At 38.6% G+C, this 7,828-nt stretch overlaps 1 protein-coding gene across 1 annotated transcript in view; it reads right to left on the bottom strand.

Moving 5' to 3' along the window:
• Nucleotides 1-7,828, bottom strand: part of LOC132026526 (cytochrome P450 3A12-like) — a 49,237-nt gene that overhangs the window by 13,745 nt on the left and 27,664 nt on the right. The gene's annotated exons all lie outside the window — the stretch shown is intronic.

The following is a 7,828-nucleotide window of genomic DNA, read 5'->3' as shown; positions in this document are numbered from 1 at the left end:
TCCTGGGTATTTACCCCAAAGATACAGATGTAGTGAAAAGAAGGGCCATCTGTACCCCCAATGTTTATAGCAGCGATGGCCACGGTCGCCAAACTGTGGAAAGAACCAAGATGCCTTTCAACGGATGAATGGATAAGGAAGATGTGGTCCATATACACTATGGAGTATTATGCCTCCATCAGAAAGGACGAATACCCAGCTTTTGTAGCAACATGGACGGGACTGGAAGAGATTATGCTGAGTGAAATCAGTCAAGCAGAGAGAGTCAATTATCATATGGTTTCACTTATTTGTAGAGCATAAGAAATAACACGGAGAACATGGGGAGATGGAGAGGTGAAGGGTGTTGGGAGAAATTGGAGGGGGAGACGAACCATGAGAGACTATGGACTCTGAAAAACAATCTGAGGATTATGAAGGGGCAAGGGGTGGGATGTTGGGTGAGCCTGGTGGTGGGTATTATGGAGGGCACGGATTGCATGGAGCACTGGGTGTGATGCATAAACAATGAATTCTGGTACACTGAAAAGAAATTTAAAAATAAAATATTTTTTAAAATGCCCAAAATATGAGCATGCCAAACCAAAAGCAAGCAGAAGGAAGCACATAATACAGACAAGAGCAGAAACTTAGGAAATAGAGAATTAAAAACAAGAGAAAATTCAAAGAAAGCAAAGCTGATTCTTTCAAAAGACCTTTAGCTAGACAATCAAGGAAAAAGGAGAAGAGATTCCAATTACTGTCATCAGATGTGAAAGAGGAGATTACTGCTGACATTACAACACTAAAAAGGACTATAGGGAATACTATGAACAACAGAATGCCAATAAACTAGACGAAATGGAAAAATTCCTAGAAAAAGAGAAACTAGAAAGTGACATAAACAACACACGCACACACACACACACATGCACACACAGAGGCAATCTGAAAGACAAATAAAATGACTGAGTTATTAGTGAAGAAACTGCTGACAAAAAAGAAGCTCAGTTCCAGGCGATTTCTCAGGTGAGTTCTAGCAAATATTTAAAGTGCAATCAACACCAATTTTTCACAAATTCTTCCAAAAATAGAAGAGGTAGGAACACCTCCAAACTCATTCTACTTGGCCAGTATTACCCTAATACTAAAACCAGACAATAATATTACAAAACAAGAAAAGTACAGACCAATGTATCTTATGACACGGATCCTCAAATTCTCAACAAAATACAAGCAAACTGAACACAGCAACATATCAAAAGAAGGATATTCTATAACCAAGAGGGATGTATCCAGGTTATATAATACAATAGAATGACAAAATTTTTTTAAATCCACACAGTCATCTCAATACATCCAGAGAAAGTATAGAACAAAAATCCAACACAATTTGGCAATAAGAATACTCAACAAACTAGAAGCAGAAAGCAATGTCCTCAATCTGATAAAGGGCATCTATGAAAAACTCAGAGCTAACACCACATTTACTGGATACAGACTGGACACTTACCCATAAGATTAAACAAAATGAGGATGTCTCTATCACCCTTCTATTCAACATTGTACTAGAAGTTTTAGCCAGGAAATATATGCAAAAAAGAGAGAGAGAGAAGAAGAAAAAAGAAAGAAAGAAAGAAAGAAGAAAGAAGAAAGAAAGATAGATATATAAGGGAGGGGGGAAGATGGAGGGAGGGAGGAAGGGGAAACACAAGTTATTCATAGCGGAAATAAAGAAGTAAAAGCATCTCTATTATCAGAGAGCATAATGTTGTACATAGAAAATCTGAAGGAATGCAATAGGAGTCTATTGGAAATAATAAACCAGTTTAGTAGGGTTTCAGAATACAAGATCAACATACAAAATCAATTGTATTTCATAAACTACAATAAAAAATCCAAAATTGAAATTACGAATATAACTCCTTTACAATAACATCAAGAAGAACTGAATACTTAGGAATAGCTTTTATTTTTTAAAGATTTGATTTATTTATTTGACAGAGAGAGAGATCACAAGTAGGCAGAGAGTCAGACAGAGAGAGGAGGAAGCTGAAGCTGAGGCTCTCTGCCCAGCAGGGATGCTGAGGCAGATGCGGGGCTCACCCTGAGATCATGACCTAAGCTGAAGGCAGCAGCTTAATCCACTGAGCCACCCAGGCACCCCTAGATTTTTTTTTTAACAAGGAAATATATTAACTGATAGCTCCCTAAAAATATAAGCTGAGAGCAAAATGGTTTAATTGCAGAATGTGGAACAGATTTAATGAAAGAACTGCCCTATGACCCAGCAATTGCACTATTGGGTATTTACCCTAAAGATACAAATGTAGTGATCCAAAGGGACACATGCACCCGAATGTTTATAGCAGCAATGTCCACAATAGCCAAACTATGGAAAGAACCTAGATGTCCATCAACAGATGAATGGATCAAGAAGATGTGGTATATATACACAATGGAATACTATGCAGCCATCAAAAGAAATGAAATCTTGCCATTTGCAACAACATGGATGGAACTAGAGCATATCATGCTTAGCGAAATAAGTCAAGCAGAGAAAGACAACTATCATATGATCTCCCTGATATGAGGAAGTGGTGATGCAACATGGAGGCTTAAGTGGGTAGAAGAAGAATAAATGAAACAAGATGGGATTGGGAGGGAGACAAACCATAAGTGACTCTTAATCTCACAAAACAAACTGAGGTTGCCGGGGGGAGGGGGTTTGGGAGAAGGGGGTGGGATTATGGACATTGGGGAGGGTATGTGATTTGGTGAGTGCTGTGAAGTGTGTAAACCTGGTGATTCACAGACCTGTACCCCTGGGGATAAAAATATATGTTTATAAAAAATAAAAAATTAAAAAAAAATAATTAAAAAAAAAGAAGTGCTATACTTTGAAAACCACAAGTATTGTTGAAATAAATTAAAGAAGATCTATATAAATGGAAAATATCTAATGACCATGAATTAGAACTTAATATTGTCAAGATGGCAATAACTCCTCAAGCTGATTTAGAGATTAATGCATTCCGTATCAGAATACTAGTTGGCTTCTTTGTCAAAATTTACATACTGAATTTAAAACTCATATGGAATTGTAAGAACCCAGAACGACCAAACAATCTGGAAAGAAAAAAGAATAAAATTATAGAACTCCAACTTCCAGTTTCAAAACTTAGCACAAAGCTATAATGATCAAGACAGTGTGGTCCAGTGCAGGAAGGGTCTGGCTCCCGGCAAGCAGCAGAACAACGGAGCACAAAATCAGGACTTTTTAGAAATCTGCTCCACTGAGGGACATCGCTCCAGAGACTAAACTGGGGTGAAGCCCACGCGGGGTCAGCGTGGCCCCAGGTCCCGCAGGGTCACAGAAGGATTGGGGGTATCTGAGTGTCACAGAGCTCACAGGTATTAGAGCAGGGAAGCTGGCTACAGAGACGGAGCTGAGGAGTGAGCTCTCAGCTCAGGGTTACCTTGAACAAGTCACAGGCTAGTTGAGCTTGGAGTGCAGCCGGAGGCCAGGGAGATGGGAATGACTGGGCACTTTTCTCTGAGGGCCCACTGAGGAGTGGGTCCCTGAGCTCTCAGCTCCTCTGGGCCAGAGATTGGGAGGCCGCCATTTTCATTCCCATCCTCTGGAACTCTACAGAAAGAGTTCAGGAAACAAAAGCTACAGAAGCAAACCTGAGCAGATTACTTAGCCTTGCCCCTGGTAAGGGCGGTGCAATTCTGCCTTGGACGAAGACACTTGAGAATCACTACAACAGGCCCCTCTCCCAGAAGATCAACAAGAAATCCCACTTATCAAAGAGAGCAGTGGAATTCTAGAGGAGGAGAAAGCAAAGCATGAAACTGATGGCTTTCTCCCCATGATTCTTTAGTCTTGCAGTTAATTTAATTTTTTTTTAATTTAATTTTTTTCTTCTGCTAAATTTTTTTAAACTTTTACCCTTTCCTTTTTTAATGTTTTTAAACTAGTTTATCTTAACGATACCTTTCAAAAAATAATAATAATAACCTTTTTTGAAACTTCATTATTATAGTCATATTTTATCCTTCATTGTATTTAACTTTATTTTTTGTATACACATTGGGTTTCTTCTTCTAAAAAATTTGGGGTACAACTTCTTCTAATAGACCCAAATATACCCTAAATCTAGCTCCAGGCTTGTTCTAGTCTCCAGCCTGAGCAAATTCTCTCCACTTTCTTTTTCGTTATTCTCCCAACCAACTTACTTTATCAACTCCTTTTATAGAAATTTAAAAAAATTTTTTTTCATCTTTATACGCATATCCCATCCCTTCATTGTGTTTACCCTCCCTTATATACGTTTTTCATTTTTTTAAAGTTTCTTTTCAGTGTAACAGTATTCATTGTTTTTGCACCACACCCAGTGCTCCATGCAATCCGTGCCCTCTCCAATACCCACCACCTGGTTCCCCCAACCTCCCATCCCTCACCCCTTCAAAACCCTCAGGTTTTTTTTCAGAGGTAGTTTCTTCTAAGAGACCATAATACTCCCAAAATTAAGTGGGTGACCCTGTTCTAGTCACCAGTCTAATATATGTATGTTTTTTTTATATTTTTTCTTTATTTGTTTTCTTTTCTAATTTTTTTTCTGAACCTCCTTTTATCCCCTTTGTCCCCGCCCTCAATATTTAGGGTCTCTTCTGATTTGGTTAAAGCGCATTTTCCTGGGATCTTTGCCACCCTTTTAGTATTTTATTTGCTCCTTCATATATTCTTATCTTGACAAAATGACAAGACGGAAAAACTCACTACAAAAAAAAGAACAAGAGGCAGTACTGAAGGCTAGGGACCTAATCAATACAAACATTGGTAATATGTCAGATCTAGAGTTCAGAATGACAATTCTCAAGGTTCTAGCCAGGCTTGAAAAAGGCATTAGAGAAACCCTCTCTGGAGATATAAAAGCCCTTTCTGGAGAAATAAAAGAACTAAAATCTAATCAAGTTGAAATATAAAAAGCCATTAATGAGGTGCAATAAAAAATGGAGGCTCTTCTATCACCCTGCAATTGCACTATGGGGGATTTACACCAAAGACACAGATGTAGTGAAAAGAAGGGCCATCTATACCCCAATGTTTATAGCAGCAATGGCCACGGTAACCAAACTGTGGAAAGAATGAAGATGCCCTTCAATGGACGAATAGATAAGGAAGATGTGGTCTATATACACTATGGAGTATTATACCTCCATCCAAATGGACGAATACCCAACTTTTGTAGCAACATGGATGGAACTGGAAGAGATTATGCTGAGTGAAACAAGTCAAGCAGAGAGAGTCAATTATCATATGGTTTCACTTATTTGGGGAGCATAACAAATAGCATGGAGGACATGGGGAGTTAGAGAGGAGAAGGGAGTTGGGGGAAATTGGAAGGGGAGGTGAACCATGAGAGACTATAAACTCTGAAAAACAATCTGAGAGTTTTGAAGGGGTGTGGGGTGGTAGGTTGGGGGAACCAGGTGGTGGGTATTAAGGAAGGCATGGATTGCATGGCGCACTGGGTGTGGTGCAAAAACAATGAATACTGTTATGCTGAAAAGAAAAAATTTTAATGGAGGCTCTTACTGCTAGGATAAATGAGGCAGAAGAAAGAATTAATGATATAGAAGACCAAAGGACAGAGAATAAAGAAGCTGAGAAAAAGAGAGACAAACAGCTACTGGACCACAAGGGGAGAATTCAAGAGATAAGTGACACCATAAGACAAAACAGCATTAGAATAATTGGGATTCCAGAAGAAGAAGAGAGAGAGAGGGGAGCAGAAGTTATATTATTATAGAGAATTTCCCTAATATGGCAAAAAGAACAAGCATCAAAATCCAGGAGGTGCAGAGAACCCCCCTCAAAATCAACAAAAATAGGTCCACACCCCATCACCTAATAGGAACATTTACAAGTCTTAGTGAAAAAGAGAAAACCCTGAAAGCAGCCTGGGAAAAGATGTCTGTAACATACAACAGTAAAAAATATTAGATTGGCATCAGACTTATCCACAGAGATCTAGCAGGCCAGAAAGAACTGGCATGATATATTCAGAGCACTAAAAGAAAAACATGCAGTCAAGAATACTATATCCAGCTAGGCTATCATTGAAAATAGAAGGAAAGATAAAAAGCTTCCGGACAAACAAAAACAAAGAATTTGCAAACACCAAACCAGCTCTACAGGAAATATTGGAAGGGGTCCTCTAAGCAAAGAGAGACCCTAAAAGTAGTAGATCATAAAGGAACAGAGACAATATACAGTAACAATCACCTTACAGGCAATACAATGGCACTAAATTCATATCTCTGAATAGTTACCCTGAATGTTAATGGGCTAAATGCCCCAATCAAAAGACACAGGGTATCAGAATGGATAAAAATACAAAACCCATCAATATGCTGCCTACAAGAAACTCATTTTAGACCCAAAGACACCTCCAGATTTAAAGTGAGGGGATGGAAAACAATTTACCATGCTAATGGACATCAGAAGAAAGCTGGGGTGGCAATCCTTATATCAGATCAATTAGATTTTAAGCCAAAGACTATAATAAGAGATGAGGAAGGACACTGTATCATATTCAAAGGGTCTGTCCAACAAGAATATCTAACAGTTTTAAATATCTATGCCCCTAACATGGGAGCAGACAACTACATAAACCAATTAATAACAAAATCAAAGAAACACATTGACAATAATACAATAGTAGTAGGGGACTATAACACTCCCCTCACAGAAATGGATAGATCATCCAAGCAAAAGATCAACAAGGAAATAAAGGTCTTAAATGACACACTGGACCAGATGGACATCACAGATATATTCAGAACATTCCATTCCAAAGCAACAGAATACACATTCTTCTCTAGTGCACAGGGAACATTCTCCAGAATAGATCACATCCTAAGTCATAAATCAGGTCTCCACTGGTATCAAAAGATTGGGATCATTCCCTGCATATTTTCAGACCACAATGTTCTAAAGCTAGAACTCAATCACAAGAGGAAATTTGGAAAGAAGCCAAATACATGGAAACTAAACAGCACCCTTCTAAATGGATCAACCAGGAAATTAAAGAAGAATTGAAAAAAGTCATGGAAACAAATGATAATGAAAACACAACAGTTCAAAATCTGTGAAACACAGCAAAGGCAGTCCTGTGAGGAAAATATATAGCAGTACAAGCCTTTCTCAAGAAACAAGAAAGGTCTCAAATACACAACCTAACCCTACACCTAAATGAGTGGAGAAAGAACAACAAAGAAAGCCTAAATACACCAGGAGAAGAGAAATCATAAAGATTAGAGCAGAAATCAATGAAATAGAAACAAAAAAAATAGAACAAATCAACAAAACTAGGAGTTGGTTCTTTGAAAGAATTAATAAGATTGATAAACCCCTGCCAAGACTTATCAAAAAGAAAAGAAAAATGACCCAAATAAATAAAATCATGAATGAAAGAGGAGAGATCACAACTAACACCAAGGAAATGAAAACAATTTTAAGAACATACTATGAGCAACTCTATGCCAACAAATTTGACAATCTGGAAGAAATGGATGCATTCCTAGAGACACATAAACTACCACACTGAACCAAGAAGAAATAGAAAACATGAACAGACCCATAACCAGTAAGGAGATTGAAACAGTCATCAAAAATCTCCAAACAGGGACGCCTGGGTGGCTCAGTTGGTTAAGCAGCTGCCTTCGGCTCAGGTCATGATCCCAGAGTGCTGGGATCGAGTCCCACATCGGGCTCCTTGCTTGGCGGGGAGCCTGCTTCTCCCTCTGCCTCTGCCTGTCATTCTGTCTGCCTGTGCGC

This window comes from Mustela nigripes, chromosome 11, assembly GCF_022355385.1.
Source record: "Mustela nigripes isolate SB6536 chromosome 11, MUSNIG.SB6536, whole genome shotgun sequence".
In the NCBI taxonomy this organism is placed as follows: Eukaryota; Metazoa; Chordata; class Mammalia; order Carnivora; family Mustelidae; genus Mustela; species Mustela nigripes.
Note: the sequence above shows the minus strand (reverse complement) of the source record. Positions and strands in the feature narration are given on the sequence as shown.